General features: G+C 38.7%; 1 protein-coding gene across 1 annotated transcript in view; it reads right to left on the reverse strand.

Moving 5' to 3' along the window:
• The window catches only part of SLC2A13 (solute carrier family 2 member 13), a 283,132-nt gene that overhangs the window by 20,943 nt on the left and 245,294 nt on the right, over positions 1-16,895 (reverse strand). The gene's annotated exons all lie outside the window — the stretch shown is intronic.

A 16,895-nucleotide genomic window follows, 5' to 3' on the forward strand; every position in this document is an offset into this window, starting at 1 on the left:
TTCTTTTTCACATGGGATATTTTAAAGATATTAATTATATTATGGTTAAAAATTCTGGATTGATAGCAATGGGAAATATGTGCTATTAACACTCAAAGTAAGTATAGCCTGTGCAACTGCAGTGCAAGTTTTCTTACATCGTCTGGCCAAGGCAACTCAACATTAACCTGAAACGACCACTTCGTCAGTAAATCAGTATCATTGTCATTTCAGCCCATGGCCTGTTCTTTGACTGCTCACAAGGGTGCCAACTGTGGCAGTGTTATTTTAAATAAAGGGCTATATTTTCAAAATTTAGTGCATATGTCATTTTGCTTTAATATTATGTATATGTTTGTTGCATGTACTGTAATTTGTGCCATTACAAATAAGGCATGATTCCAGTGCGTTTCATTTTTTTCAAATATTCCTTTGTTTATCTAAGTGCCCCCAAAATTGATTGTTTCTCTACTTCTAGTGTAATTCTAGCCACCACAGCAGGCCTGGATGCTACTGTCATCACTTTACGTTGTTGCCATCCAGCACCTCACCATCATAAGTGGTGACAGATCTCAGGTTTATTCTGTTCTAAATGCCTGGTCTTTGCCACTTTAGCTAAAAGAAAATATCCTTTAGCAGTAGCTTTATTAGGGCTCATGAAATTCACTTGAGAGGGTTTGATCCTAGCAGAGGACTGTATAGAAACACTTGTCAGTACACTGTAGTAAGTGCCAATTTCCCCATATTGGATATTGCTTTCTGTACCTTCTCTCATCTTCCCTCTCCCAGGAAGCTCTGCAGAATCTTAGTACCTCAAATCAATGATGAAGCTTTATTTCTATATCTCATACATATTTTAATATAAAAAAAATTCAGTGCTTTATTTATCTAAGCATACACAGGCATAAAATAACTAGCTGCATAATTTTTCCATGAAAATAACAAATGTAATTTAATAATTGTATTTTCAATCATGCTCCTCAAATTTTGGCAGAGTGTAAAATGTTGCACATATTTGTATCAGATTTAATATGCTATACTATGTCTAACTCTGCCCATTACTGTCTGCACATATGCATGCATGCTAATTTCCTAGGATTTAATTCAAAATGTTTAAAAGGTTTTATTCTGATACTAGCATTTTTCATAGGCTGTTTGAAAAATCTGTGCTGTCTTCCTGCTTTGCAGCTGCAGCTTTCTTTATCCAATCAATAAAATGCTGGAGCTATTACTCTGTCAACAAACTGTCAAAAGATGTAAAATAGCAATGACTACAGTGAAACTGCTTCTAACAAAATCACACATCTCCCTAATACATTTCTAAATTAGCTCCATGTTAAGTCTAAGCTTGGTTAAGTAATCTCTAAAAATGAGACTTTACCTGCTGAATGTAGTAAGAAGGCTACATGACTTCTTCTTAGCCATTTATTAAGAATAAACAGAAAATGGATAATATGCTACTAACAGATGTCAAAGACGACTGTGGTACAAGTTCATGGATAGAGTCTAAGATCAGAAGAGAGAATCAAATCCTCTAGTCTGACCTTCTGCATATGAAAGGTCTAACCCAACCAATTACCCCTGCATCGATTCCAACAACTAATGTTTGAATAAAGTATATTTTCCAGAAAGACATCCAGTCTTGATCTGAAGACTTCAACAGGGGGAGAATCCATCACTTTTCTGGTAGTTTGTTCCAGTGGTTAATCACTCTCACAGTTAAAAATGTGTGCTTTATTTCTAATTTGAATTTATCTGGCTTCACTTTCTGGCCATGATTTCTTATTATGCCTTTCTCTGATAGATTAAAGAGCCCTCTAGTACCCAGTATTTCTCTCTGTGAAGGTTATACATTGCAGTCAAGTCACCTCTCAATCTTCTTTTTGATACACTAAAAAGATAGAGCTTTTTATCTCTCACAGTAAGGCATTTTCTTCAGCTCTCAAATCATTTTTGTGACTCTTTTCTGCACCATCTCCAATTTTTCATTATTCAGTTTTGATTCCATGAGCAATCTCACTGATGCTGTATACAGAGATAAAATCACGTCTCTGCTCCTGCTCACTTGTTTATACATCCAAGGATTGCATGAGCCCCTTTTGGCACAGCATTGCACCGGTAGTGTATATTGAGTTGTCATTGTCCACTATGACCCCTAAATCCTTTTCAGCGTCACTGCTTTCCAGGAGTAGCATTCCATTCCTAGGGCTCTCAGGTGTCCGGTTTTTGACCAGAACATGTGGCTGAAAGGGGACCTGTGCGGTGTCCGGTCAGTACTATACCAAAAGTTCAGTTACCACAGTAATCGCAATCAGCCTCTGCCACTGGGAGGGTGGGAAGAGCAGCTGCTGCTGGAAGAGCTCAGTTGCTGGAGAGATTGTGGGCTATCATTCTTGTCAATTTCACTGCTCCAACAGCCGTGAAATTGACAAGAAAGACAATTAAGCTCCCTTCTGTGAACCCTGTGCCCTGCTCACAGCTCAGGCTGTCACCCCGGGGCAGGTGGGGGGCTCCAGCTAGTGCCCAGCTGCCCCCAGGCTCCCACTTCAAGCCGGGCTGCCCCCCAGACTCCCCACTCCGAACTGGGCTGACTCCTGGTTCAGTTGCTGCCTGGGCTCCTTCTGCATATGAAAGGTCTAACCCAATCAATTACCCCTGCATTGATTCCAACAACTAATGTTTGAATAAAGTATATTTTCCAGAAAGACATCCAGTCTTGATCTGTTTATCCTTAGTAGATATTGTTTAATATCCTCATTAGCTACTAATGGACTGAAAAATACTTTACCATCCTCATGTGATTTGCGTAAATCTCCTGTTTCTTTCCAAATATAGAACAGCAATATTGATTGAACACGTCTACCTTTTCTGCATCATTAACAATTTCACCATCTCCAACCACTAAATTAACTATATCATGTTTGTCAAGACCTATTTTCCATAAAGCCATATTGACAGGCATTAATGATACTCCTATCTTTTAATTATTTTCACTTGAATCCTGTATCAACTTTTTCACTGTTTTGCCCATGATTGATGTCAGACTAACCAGCCTAAAATTATTCGAGTCATACCACTTTCAATAGTCACACAACATTAGCACTCTTCCAGTGTTCTGGAATTTCCTCAATATTCCAACATTTATTACAAATAATGGTAGTGGACCAGAGAACTCCTCAGCAATCTCTTTAGGACTCTTTGGTGCAAGTTATCTGGACCTGCTGATTTTAAAATGTTTATCCTTAGTAGATATTGTTTAATATCCTCATTAGCTACTAATGGACTGAAAAATACTTCACCATCCTCATGTGATATGCGTAAATCTCCTGTTTCTTTCCAAATATAGAACAGCAATATTTATTGAACACGTCTACCTTTTCTGCATCATTAACAATTTCACCATCTCCAACTAGTAAATGAACTATACCATTAATAGGATTTCTTTTGTTCCTAATATACTTTAAAAACTTGTTCTTGTATTGTCCTATACACTGAAAGCCACGGATTTTAAACTGATGTCTTTAGTTTCCCTTATCAATTTTCTACACTTCATAACGTCTCATTTATGTCTATTGCTGTCTATCTCCACTTTTCTTCATTTGGTAGTAGTATTTTTTTATTTGTAATTGTTGCCTTCTCTTCACCACTGAGCCTGGATGGGTTTAAGGCATATTGTATTATTTTTTTATCATGAAATTGTGGCTTTTACGACATCTAAGAAACCCTTCCTATAGAACTCCCAGTTTTCATTCAAATTTTTCCATCTAATTTTTTCTCTCAATCAATTTTGCTCATAATTTTTCTCAGCTTTGGGAAATTAGCCCTTTTGAAGTGCCAAGTAAATATATATTTTTGATTGGACTGTTCTCTGGAAAGACTCTAGAAGTTCCCTGTGACAAGGAAAGGCTCCAGCAGCAGGCACTTCCCAGCACCTTTACTCATCACAAAGACTGACTCTTGCAGTGGGAAAAAACTCAGGCTGTTCTGCGTTGCCAAGCCTTTCCTCACTGTCTCCCACATCAGAGTCATTCCCTGACATGTGCAGATACATACAGCAGTGTGGTTACAGCTGTTTTTTCACTGTGGCACGTAGCACCATGTACCCTATGCGTCTATGGGCAGGGTGTCTGTAGCCCTAGGTTGTAGGGTCAACAGTTCTGAAGCAGGAACTTTAGGAGCAGCCATACCCAGGGAGAAGGCTTGAGCTAACTTTGTTTATGTAATTGTTTTACATTTCTTTGCTACTAGATCCAAACTCCAGGAAGGGAATGGAATTTTTGTCTCAACAGCGCATGTGGACTTAGTTTTAGAGCAGGCTGTGAAAGGCAACTACTCAGAGCAGTGTTTAGAACCAGATCTAGTTGGTGTTATAATCTGTAGTGATATACATGAATTTCTTGGATGTGTTAATAAAGTTAGCTCTTGACTTTCCTGGTACAGAGCACATCTGTTATATTGTGTCACAATCATTCCTCCTTAGGCAATATGGGCCTGATCCAAAATTCACTGAAGTCAACGGGAATCATTTCATTGGCTTCCAAGGGCTTTACATCAGACCCTGTGTGCCTACAGATTCTCAGAATTCATGAGATTTACAGTATTTATTCCAGACGTGCCAAGAGGCCCAAACCAAGATTAGAGCCCCATTGTGCTAGACGCTTTACAACACATAGTAAGACAGTCCCTACCCCAGAGAGCTTACAGTCTAAATAGAAAGGGCTGACCCAGGATGGGAGAAAGACAATAGCATGTTTTTAACACAACCTATTTTCCTAATCTCAGTATGATCGATGTAAATAGGATAATATGACTTCTAATTGGCTACCCAACATTGTTAGGCTAAAATGAAAGGAACTGTAGCTCTCTACTAGACTAATAATAATAGAGTTTCAATGCATTATGAGATGTCAGCTGAATCTATTTTCACATTAACACACTTCTACAGTGTCTCCACATTAGCACTAAATCACCACAAGAGGAAGACAAACTTTCAGTTAAAGTTTCAACAACTGAAAGTTACTTTTTTTTAAAAATCAGAAATTCAATTAATAAATCCTTTTTTTTTTTTAAACAGACTTTAACTATTGTATTTCACAGAAAGCACAGGAAAACCAGCACCAGACATCTTCCTATGAAAGCACTGAGAATCCTTAATTCTGTGCCACTGCACATGCAGAATTCATGCCCCCTGCAGATCCCCCCTCCATCGCAGAAAATAGATTCTGCTGGGAAGGCCCTGCAATTACACCTTTCACCCACCAGGGGCTGCAGTGGTGCCAGAAGAGAGGGCAGCCAGCTCAGGGCTGGTGCACCCAGCCTTGGAGTGGGAACAGGGAAGTGGCTGCCTTCCTCACAGAGCCCGGCCTGCGCGGCCAGGTGAGGAGGCATGGGATGTTGGGAGGATGACGGACAGAGCAGGGCACATGGGGCTGCTGCGGGGTGAGGGGGGGCGTCACACAGACTGGGGCGGGGCCCAGGAGCTAGTGGGGTGACAGCATTGAGCCAGGGGCTGAATGGGAGTGGGTGTGCAGGGCAACATGAGGCTGGGAGGGCTGAATGAGGGTGCAGGGACCTCTGGGAACAGGAGGAGGAGGGGTGAGTGAATGGGGGTGCAGACACATGGGGATGAGGGGACAGAGTGCAGGGACACAGGCACTGGGGAGGAAGGGTGGCTGAGTGGGGGTACAGAGCCATAAGGGGACAAGGAGAGCAGATGGCTGAGTGGGGGTGCAGAGCTGCATGGCGATGGGGGAGGCTGACTGAGTGTGCAGGGACACATGGGGATGGGGGGAAAGGAAGAGGGGCTGAGTGGGGATGCAGGGATATATGGAGCGGGGGTGCAGAGACACATGGGGACAGGAGCAGGTATGATTGACTGAATGGGAAAGGCTAGGGGATGGCCTTTGCATGGGGAGGCTCTCCAATTCTAACGATCCTTCCTTCCCACCCCCAAAAATGTTTACATACTTCTCACACCCAAACCCAACAACCCTCCAGGTTCACTCCCAGGCTTCTTCCCAGCAATTATTTCCCTCTCCCTCAGCTCCTCCATTACTCCTGACTCCCCCAAGCCTTTGCACTGCTTCTGAGGGATGCAGGAAATACGTTTCTGTATTGTAGTTTAAATGAATTACTACTCAAAGTTCTGTATTAATATGCCTCCACTTGGAATCCATTTGTCAAAAACATTTCGTGAATCTTTTTTGGTTGTCTGTCCTGTTACAGACATACCTCCTGATGGGTGTTTTGAAATAAAGTACCAAAATAATTGAAACTGGTGTGATTATGTTGTGTGATTTTGACAAATAAAATATGCAGAATTTTGTAGAATTTTAAAATATTGTGCGCAGAATTTCCCCAAGGGTGTTATATGTATCATCTGAAAACAAGTTTTAATATGTCAAGCATATATTGGAACAAAGGCAAAAATGTAATCAACTGGTAACATTAATGGGATGACTAAAGGCATCAGGATGGTTTATGCGGTAGTACTTTCACACGTGACAAAACAATTACCCACAATGGGCCCTGCTGCACAAAAGGGATGCTGCACAGTGAGCTATGCTATACATTTGAATCTCTTCTATGTTATCATCTGCTCTGTTACTTTCTGGAGAAGTTAAGGATTCCAGATTAAAGTGTCTCATGGCCAAGGAAGAATATAAAATGTAAAGTACACAGCAGCTGAACATGAGTACCTATGTGGTCATTTATCCTGATATTTTTTGTTCAGCAGTTAGTATCGACCCTAGTAGCAGAGCTGAAAGAATAATTGATTTTTCAGTTTGAGGATTGAACTAAAATATCTACCAACAAGAATTTGGTTCATTTCAAACTGAAACTGTTTTTTTTTTCCCCCCAGTTTTTCTCACTTAACAAAAATCTGAAAATTTTTTATAATAAAATACCCGAAACAAAAAACACATCAAAACAAGGTTTGTTTTGCTTTTTGGAGGAAAGATTGTTTTGTTTTGAGGTTGTTTTTCACTCTTTTTAAAAAATAAATATAGCTAGATTTCAAAACAAAATATCATTTTGAAATTGAAAGTTGAAATGTTTCATTTCAAAATGGTAAAAATAAACTATTTTTGTTTTTTTGGGGAAAATAAATCAATTTATTTTTCAGCTAAAACCATTTGTCAAATTTGACCCGTGTATATGAATAGTTTCAATGCCCCAAAATGACATTTTCTGGTGAATTTACCATTTACCAAAACAATTCCACCCACTGCTACTTAGAAGTCATTATACAAATATTTACATAGTTCAGCCTCTGACTAAAAATGTTCAGCTTTGGATTGGTTTCTGAACTGAGAGTCCTCTTCGATGTTGACATATTCTACTTCCAAGCGTCTTTGATTTTTTCTGTTACATGCCTTCAGACCCCCTTTTATGCTTCACTGACATCTTCCACGTGGCTTCCTTCACACCATTAGCTCCAATGCACCTTTACTTCTTGTCACACTGTCTTCATGTGTTTCCAGCTTCATTCCTCATCATATCTTTCATGAATCAATAAAGACACCTTTCTACTTCCTAGGAGGATAATATCAGGCATATTTATCTGGCCTTTCTTTTATGTTCTCCTGAGCATGTGAAAAGATCTCAAAACAGGGAGAAGCAGATCACTGTATTTATGCTGGTTTTAAAGAGCTATTATTTGAAACTTTATAGCAGTTATTAGTTCTCATTGGGCCCATCCATTATAGGAATTCTAATGTACAGTGCATCTAAAGAAAAAGAATAGGAAAATGCCTGTTTTTGTCATAAGAACAATGATTATATTATTTGCAGCTGATTTTTTTTCTCCTCCTAAATTATTTCTAGTAGTCTAGAGGCAGAAGGGGATAATAAACTCTTCAGGAAAGGGACTGTGTGTGTCTGTGTTTGTATAGCACCTAGCACAATGGGGCACTGATCTTTATTGGGGCCTGTGGATTTTACTGAAATAAAAATTAAAAATAATTAATAATTCATTGTACAGTTTCACAATTTTATCAGGTGCAAACCACAAATTAACTAAAAATTTAAACAAAAAAGCTGAAAGCTTATGAAAAGCTAGACAAAAGCTTTGAACAGGTATTCACTGTATGTTCAATTGACTAATTACTAACAGTATCTTCTGTAGAAATGTAACTGGTGATTACTCAGATTTGAATTTAAGCAGTTTACATTAACACCATTGTTCACAATCTGGCCACTTTAATCCTAAATTTTCAGATACAAAATAAGTGCAGGCACAATTTTGGCTATTTAGTAAATCAGACTAAAAAATCATAAAATATATTTAATTAAAAATGTGTAAAATTTTCATTTTTTTCTGAAAACTTTCCAAAACCTTTGTATTTTTTTTTAGCGACCCTCCGCCTAATTAAAAAACAAATAGTTTTACATTTCCCAACTTGTCTTATCTCCCCCTCCTTTTCTCTCCCCTCTTTTCCTCCTTTTTCAGTGGCAAAAAGGAGAAAAGGGGGAAAAAAAGGTGGGCAGAGGAAGGAAGGAATAAAGGGGTGTCACAGGAAAAAGAAAAAAAGGAACTTTTTTTTGGTTTTCAGTTTAAAAATCAAAAAATGTTTTTCCTAGTTGTTTTTTCATAAAAAAATGTGGAACATTTAGAGAGGAAAAAACCCAACGTTTCTGTGAGAATTTTCAAAGACAAATCTATCTTCATTTAAAAAAAAGGTTTTGAACTGAAAATTTCAACTAGCTCTACTATTCCGGTCTTTAAATACCTGAAGGTGCACACACATCAAGTACTTAGAATATATCTACACAGCCTGCGGAAGCATGCCTCACCAGCCCAGGTAGACAGTAGTAGTAGTAGTAAGATGGAGTAGTGGGGCTCATGCTAACGCTTTAAAAATAGCTGTGTAGACTGTGTTTTTAAATTGAGGCTTGGGCGGGAGGCTCTGAAGCCTAGCAAAGAGGTGGTCTTCAAGAAGAGACCTGGTTAAGATCTGATGGAAATTGAGATCTGTAAAGATTTGAATACCAGAGCCTTTCCCCACTGCCTTCCCCCTATTGGAGCCTTTCTCCCCTCCCAGTCTTTCACTGCAACAGGGAAACAATGCTCCAGGACATGACAGGTTAGGACATGACACTGCAAAATATAGCAGTGTAGACGTGGGAGGCACTGCTGGGGCATGTAGAGAGCCAGGTAGAGTTCTGGAGCGTCTGTACTTTACTTCTCTAAGCAGAACTTCACTGTCTACATACTATATGCAGCCATGTCAGTCCCAGGATATTAGAGAAACAAGGTGGGTGAGGTAATATCTATTATTGGATGAGCTTCTGTTGGTGTCTCTCTCACCAACCTTCTTTCTCTAATTTACACTGCCTGTTACCTACTTGCCACCAAGAGTAGACCTACACATTCCTCCTTTTGCAACAACAAAATGAAAATAAACAAAGTATTAGAGAAAGAGTGCAATGGGGTCCAGTAAAGGTGAAAAAGGCAATGATGGGTAAAATACATTTACCACCACAATGATGAATCCAAGTGGTCCACAATCTAAGAGTTATATTACTGGGCTGAACTTCCTATATAGATTCCATTTACCATGAGCAATCACAAAGCAACTTTGCACTGAATTCTAAGATCAAGTTCTTCAATAGTTTTTCCGGATTCTTTAGTTTATAGGATGCAAACTTTGATCTTGTCAGGAATTATATCAAATATCACAAGTAACATGAAATTTGGTGGTTCTTACTGAAATACCTATTTCCCCTTCATTCATCTGGACCATTTAACTTTTTACTTAAACATAATTTTTGTGTCTGTTCTTTCTAATGATATGCATCTCATGATATTGCTGAACTCACTACCTCTGGAAATGAAACATTTGTCATCTTTTTCGTTCTGTTAAAAAGATAGATTCTATTTGTTTCCAGGAATGCCAAAGAACCCCCCAACAATTTTATAAACATGTAGATATGCTCCAGAATTTTGTTATAAGCAGCGGCATGAACTATTTTATGGCGTTTTAAACAACAAGGTTCCCTCCTATATATTTGGGATACCTGAGAAGAAGTTGTTCAGATCTGTATGTGATATGTATATACACCCTAAGGGAAACAGCTTCCAAATTAAGAAAAACATGATAATCTCCACAAAGATTTAAGATACAATAAAAGACAAGTCATATTTTGGATCTATGAGACTTCTCGTTCAAAATTCTGACAGTGTCTTGCTGCATGTTTTCATTTCCACTAATGCTTCATTGAATCTTCAATCAACTATCCAAGGACAGTGTTCCCGTTGGCTCAGCGCTACGCTACTTGAGGGGGTGGACTTACTCAGTCGACTTCCTGATCGATTGAGCGGGTCTCACTGATCGCTCAATTGATCCTGAAAGATCGATCTGGCGGCAGCAATTTTGCCGCCGTCAGTGTAAATGTAGCCTTTAAAGTGCTACAGGACTCTCGTTGTTTTTACTATTGGGATTGTGTATTTGTGAGTGGATGGAGTAAGTTGTAGTGCCACTGTTTGTCCAGTATATCTTCTGTGGATAAACAGAACTGTTCACTTTCTAGAGCTGCCAACTTAGCCTCTTTAATATGCATGTATATGTCGGAAGGAAAAAAAAAAAGGATTCACTCATTTCTGTGAAATGATTTGAAATCAGAGTGGAACATTCACTAACGAACTGTCTATTATCTCTGACAACTGTGACTAAATTTCTATTTCTGTGAATTCCAATGATGAGCAACTATTGGAAGGAAGGTTGTAAATTGCTGTGATGGATATTCAGAAGTAACCAGTGCAGTACGATGATTTACACACAAAGAAGCTAAAAGGTTTGGACACTGTCTATTAGCACTCAGTGATATATGTTATGGAGTTGTCTGAAGTGCTTGAAGAGAGTAAAATATTACTGAATCATTATCTTGTTTGAACAGACATTCTTTTGACTTTCGAGGGACTAGTGCTCAAAGATCCAGCTGAGAAGTAAAGCATACATTTTAAAGACAATTGCCTATAAATTAATCTAACACTGATCTGCAACGTGTAGAAGATACATGGGATTAAAAAAAATTCTATTCTTTAATGACAATGGCATGATGCTCATGATTGGGGGCTAAAAGTGGTGGATTGAGATAGACATGGTGCAGCCTGGTACTGTGCAAACTCACCATACAGATACAGCTCAATGGTACATACCTCTAACCTAATTGGCAACAGTCCTGCTCCTGCAGACACAGGGCTCGTTTGTGCAGAAGTTGTCCGTTATTTCTGTGTTTGTTATGTGATAAGAGAGGTTATGGGATTAGCCCTCATTTACACAGCAAATCAGTGGTAGAGTGCTGGGATTAGATAATTCAGGAGTCCCTGATTTAACACTACATCATCCTGTCTCTCCAGCTAAATTGCCTTGGCTGAATTACTATTTAGTTGATACATAATTAAATTACTGAAACAAATTGTGCTGAAGATTACTTGTTTCATATTTTAAACAGTTTTTAGTAGACCGCATAAAATCAAATAAAGCATTTTCAAGGGTCAAGGTGTCCACTGCCAACTGTTGTCTGTTCACTATATGTTTAATCTATTTACTGATTTCTAGACCTCAGATTTAATTTTTTTTTAAAACTATTTGTGTAACAGATCTTGAAGGTTCTCTTGTTTGGACTTGTAGATGTCAGTCATCTAGGAGAGATGCTTAGTTAGTCTGATGCTTAGTGTTGATACTGATGGCCTATATGTTAATGGTATAAGAAATGGCCATACTTAGGGCCAAATCAAAAGCCTACTGAAGTCAATGAAAATCTTTCCATTCACTTCAGGAGAGCATTGGGTCAGGCCCTTAATGCTGACTAAAGATTCTAGAAAGTGATCAGAACTCAGTCAGACTGGTAGGAAACTGAATACAGGAAGTAAGAATTGCAATATAATAAGTTTTTGGGGACAGGGACTGTCTCTTACTATGTTCATGTACAATGCCTAGCACGGTGGGGTCCAATCTCAGTTGAAAGCTCTAGGTGCTACTGTAATAGAAATAAATAACAATGATCCCTGTGTGCATAATTTCCACACTTCTGTAGATAGAACGCACATGGATGAGAATTTAGGATGAACAGGTAATTTTTTCATCAGTGGTTCCCAAGATATAGTAATTAAGTTAACTATATACCATTTATCCTTAGTTGCTGAGTCATAGATGATTAAAATAATTAGTAAGGATTCTCTTACTTTAAAGATGCTATCTTTCTAATTATAACTTAGTTTTCTCAACTTTGATTGTGAACTTGTTTTGTGATTTTATCTAAATAGATGTGAAGAGATTTTCTTTCTTTATTAACATAAAGAAATCATAACCTCTCAGAATTACAGCAAAGCCTACTTACTAGTAGTTAAGACTTGTGGCAATTTTATTCATAAATATCACAAGGGATAGTCAGGCCTGATGTAATCATAAAGTTTTGCTCTTTCTTACAATATTGTAGGTAGACCAAGGTGTAAGAAGTACAGACATCTTGTAATGAGCAGTACTTCATAAGACTTCCTTGCAATCAGTCTTTTTGACTTCATGGAACCAGGTGCTAGTGACATTAATGAAACAATACAGTATCTTTTTGGGGTTTCAGGCAGTTTTAGGAAGTCCAATATTTGGTATGGCACCTAGTAAAATAGGAATTTTCAGTGGTGTTAATGGCCACATTTCAACAGCCTTTATCATCAAGGTTTCCAATCATACATGCATTTTGTTAAAGGAAGAAGCACAAAAACTTGTTAGCTCTATGAGGACCTGCACTTTACTTCTTCATTCACTCACTCTCACACACAGACAGTCAGTCAGGGGTTAATTTCTACATATTGACGCTGTGGATTCTCGCACATAGAAATGCTAGATATCAAGTATTGAGCAAGAAAGAGAGCCTGATTATCCACATTAGAGTGCTGCTTCACAGCCCTCAAAGTTACTCCTTTCTAGTAACAAGAAGAAAGCCACCTCATCTGCATACTGAAGATCACACTACTTAAACCTAGGTTTTCCCAGGCAAGCCCATTCTCTGCCCACAACCCATTTCTTATTTCTCCCTGCAGTCTTGAAAACATGCAGGGTTGACTGGAATTAACTTTTGCACCATGAAGAGTACCAGCACCTAGTGCTTAACTTCATTTGACCTCAGAAGTAAAGGGGAGGTGCAAAAGGTTTTACCCATCCCACAAAAAGTTGAGATTTCTAAAATGTTCCCGTTCCACACTGGGACCAAACCAAGACTTGTTCAAAGTGTTCATGAAAAAACCACAGAGAGAAAGAGACCCACTGGCCACAGAACAGCCAATTGCCTGGTGGCAAGGTTAGGCCTAGATGCAGGAGACCCAAGTTCAAGTACCTGATCCGCCTAATTCAGAGTCTATAGAGTCAGTCTCTCTGTCTGTCCCTCTCAATCACTCCTGTTCCACTTTGTGGAAGTATCCACTGGGCCAGAAAGAGAGAAACTGACTCTCAGCTTCAAGTACTTGCTCCAATTAAAATGTAACAGCTACAACAGAAGATGTTAAGAGCGACCTGCCCCAGAATAGCCAGCTGGTTAAGATACTGACCTGAGATGTGAGAGACTTGGGTTCAAAGTTCCTGCTCCACATTAGACAGAGCAGATACTTGAACCCAGCTCTCCCACATCCCAGGTGAGTACCATAACTATTATATTATTGGCTGTTCCAGGGTGGGTCTCTCTTTGACCAGAAACTCCATCCTGGACCCAAGAAACCGCCATGACCAAAGTTGCATTGAAATTGAACCTTTCCTTTGAAAAAAAAATTCAGTTTTCTAGTTAAAAATCATTTTGTTGAACAATTTCTCACCAGCTCTATTCATAAGTATCACTCTTGTGCCAGAGAGCAATGGCCTTGCACTCTATACCCCACACAAAGAGAGGATTCTCAAGATTCTCATTATGTATAACAGTGCCCAAAACTTTGGTAGGTGCATCTGAAAACATAAAAATGCAAGACATCTGCCCTAAAGAGCTTATGAGCTAACCTCAGGCACGATGTAACCTTAAAGCTAGAAAAGAGCTACATGACAGGAAATTAGAACAGAAGAAATACTGCAAGAATACCAAATGGTTATCTTCATTTCAAGCGGGTGAGAATATTTCATTGCAAACAAAATGTCTGGCAACCAGCTAAGGTACCTGCCACGCCACCTGAACCAAAGTCAGAAATTCTGAAGGTCAATCCTACAGATGGAACAGGCTATACCTAAACCCGGACGACATTAGTTCTTTGATTCCTGAGGTCATCCAGGATGCTAGTGACAGAAGTAACACATTCCCATTTAGTCACTGACATTGAAAAAATACAGAAGCAGCAAATACAGACTCCTGGTGGTGATTCCTACAGTGCTGCTACTACACAAAGAACTGCTATGAGAACAAGAAGTGGCCATGGGACCATAGAGCCGCTGAGGTTCAGTAGTAGTAGTTACTTTATTCAGTAAGACAGAACAATCTACACCTGCTAAAGTTGCAGACAGACTACCCAGACTTCCATCCTAGTCATCTCCATATGTATGTTTTATTAAATGACCCCATTGATTTGTGTTTGTTGTTTTTGGTTATGTTTTATTTGCATTTGATTCAAAACAACATATGTATTGAACTATGGAAGTGTGTTTGTAGAAAAATTGTTTAATTAGCTATTTAATATCCCCCTTCAAATTATTGACACTAATTGCATCATTTATAGACTACTTGCTGTCACATTTCAGCTTTTTACTTTGAGTAAATTCTGAATTACACACTTGTAAAAGTGTATGTTTATGCTGAAAGCTGGGAAGCTAAGTGGTGCAGCTAATGACAATCTCAGTTCTTGGGTCTTGTGTTCAAATTTCACTAAGATCAAAAGTGAAAATAAGTTTGATGGTCTCAATTTACAGTAATATTGTCCTCTGACATGCACGCAGGACTCCCAGAAATGGCAGTGCACACATCCAATAGATATTTGTCGGCATTTGAAAATCATCACTTAATTTACAATTGCAGAAAGTGATTCTGAGTCCTGTTCTCAGAAGATGCCCAGACAATGAAAGTTAGGATGTTGCTTGTAACTCAATGTTAAGGTGCCTTAAGGGAAATATTGTTTGAAGTTTGCACAACTTTTTCCAAACAAAGTATGACCTATTCCAATGCTATGGTTTCACTTTTCTGAACACCCCAGTACAGTCCATAAAACAATAATAAATTGCAAAAGTAACAAAACTTTATGAATCTAATACATTCAGATGGACAAACCAAAAGATTGTAAAGAAAATATCACTCCCATGCTGAAACCTCATATACCAAGTTTCAGAGAACAGTGAATTTTTATGGTCTAATTTTAAGCTTCACAAAACCACATGTTCCATATTGGAAATGCTGACACACTCATAACTATAACAAGTTAGCAGGTGGTACTCTAAATTGCATCATTATGAATTTCATTCATATCCAATGCATATCCTTCAAAACTGCTGTTCTAAAGTTACAGTGAGGCTTAAAAGCATTTCCTGTGTAATTCATTTCAGCTCTTTAAATAACAAAAGTATAAAGGAATAAAGAATGTAAAGGAAAATTCACAGCAGCTACAGTATATTTTGAGATATCTATCTTAACAATTACATGGAAAAGGTCATCCCTTTTGAAATTTCACAGTTCAATTCATGTAATAATGATTTAGATTCTGTCTACACTTACCTCCGGGATTTGGCGGCAGTCGACAGGAGTTACGCAAGCTACGCAAAAAACTTGCATAACTCCCATTGCCTTTTCTGCTTCTCTTCTGCGTGCCGTCTTCACTGCATTGCGCCGATGGGAACCACATTCCCGTCGATGCAGCGCTACGCCACTTGTGAAGGTGGTTTTAATATGTCGATTTCTGGATTGACTGAGCGGGTCTTTGCTGACCGCTCAGTCAATCCAGAGAAATTGATCTGACAGTGGTGACTTTGCCGCTGTCAGTGTAGACGTAACCTTAGACTTAAGCATTATATTTCATGACATTCCTGCAACAGTATCTCTGACTCTATAGTTAAAATCTATCTAGAATGCAAACTTGAGAACTTTTGTTTGTGGTGTTAAAAATAAAGTTAAAAAAAATCACAGAAAGTATGTATTTATTTCCAGGTAAATGCTTCCTAAACATAGAAGGCGGAACAATCCCTTCTGCAAGGAGCCCACTGTTTGAAGGACAGATAAGGAAGCAGCCAGCCAACTGGGGAAAAGCAAGCAACAAATATATATATACATTGGTGTTAACAGATATAAAAAGAAAATTATACACAATTACCTCACAAGCATGACAACAGTCTCATGGTATTAGTCTGGTTAATTCATTATTGCAAATGCATTTTACAGCAAGGGGACAAAAAAGAAATCAAATGCCATGTAAGTATTTTGCAGTGTTATTGTAGCTGTTTTGTTCCCAGGATATTGGAGAGACAAGGTGGGTGAGATAACATCTTTTATTGGTCCAGCTTCTGTTGGTGAGAAGAGACAAGCTTTTGAGCTTACACAGAGCTCTTCTTCAGGTCTGGGAAAGTACTCAAGAGTGTCACAGCTAAATACAAGGTGAACAGATTGTTTAGCATACAGAATTAACACGTTGTGAGAGACCATTCAAGCTGAAGTGGGCAGTTAACACCTTTGCAGTCAGAAGACAAAGAAGGGTTAGTGGGTTATGGATGACACCCTGAGTACCTTACCCAGATCTGAAATGCTCCCTGTAAGCTTGAAAGCTTGTCTCTTTCACCCACAGAAGTTGGTCCAATACAAAGTATTACCTGACCCATCTTGTCCCTTATGTAAGTATCTATCTACAGTCAGACAATTATTTCATGATTTAGAGTAGTAACTGATTATTCTCATACTTGTGTCTTGGTTCTTTGTATTCAGATGCAGAATATATTCAAAACCATTGCAAGTTAAGGAAT

This window comes from Emydura macquarii, unplaced genomic scaffold (assembly GCF_026122565.2).
Source record: "Emydura macquarii macquarii isolate MOO-44397 ecotype Brisbane River unplaced genomic scaffold, CSIRO-AGI_Emac_v2 contig_2636, whole genome shotgun sequence".
Lineage (NCBI taxonomy): Eukaryota > Metazoa > Chordata > Testudines > Chelidae > Emydura > Emydura macquarii.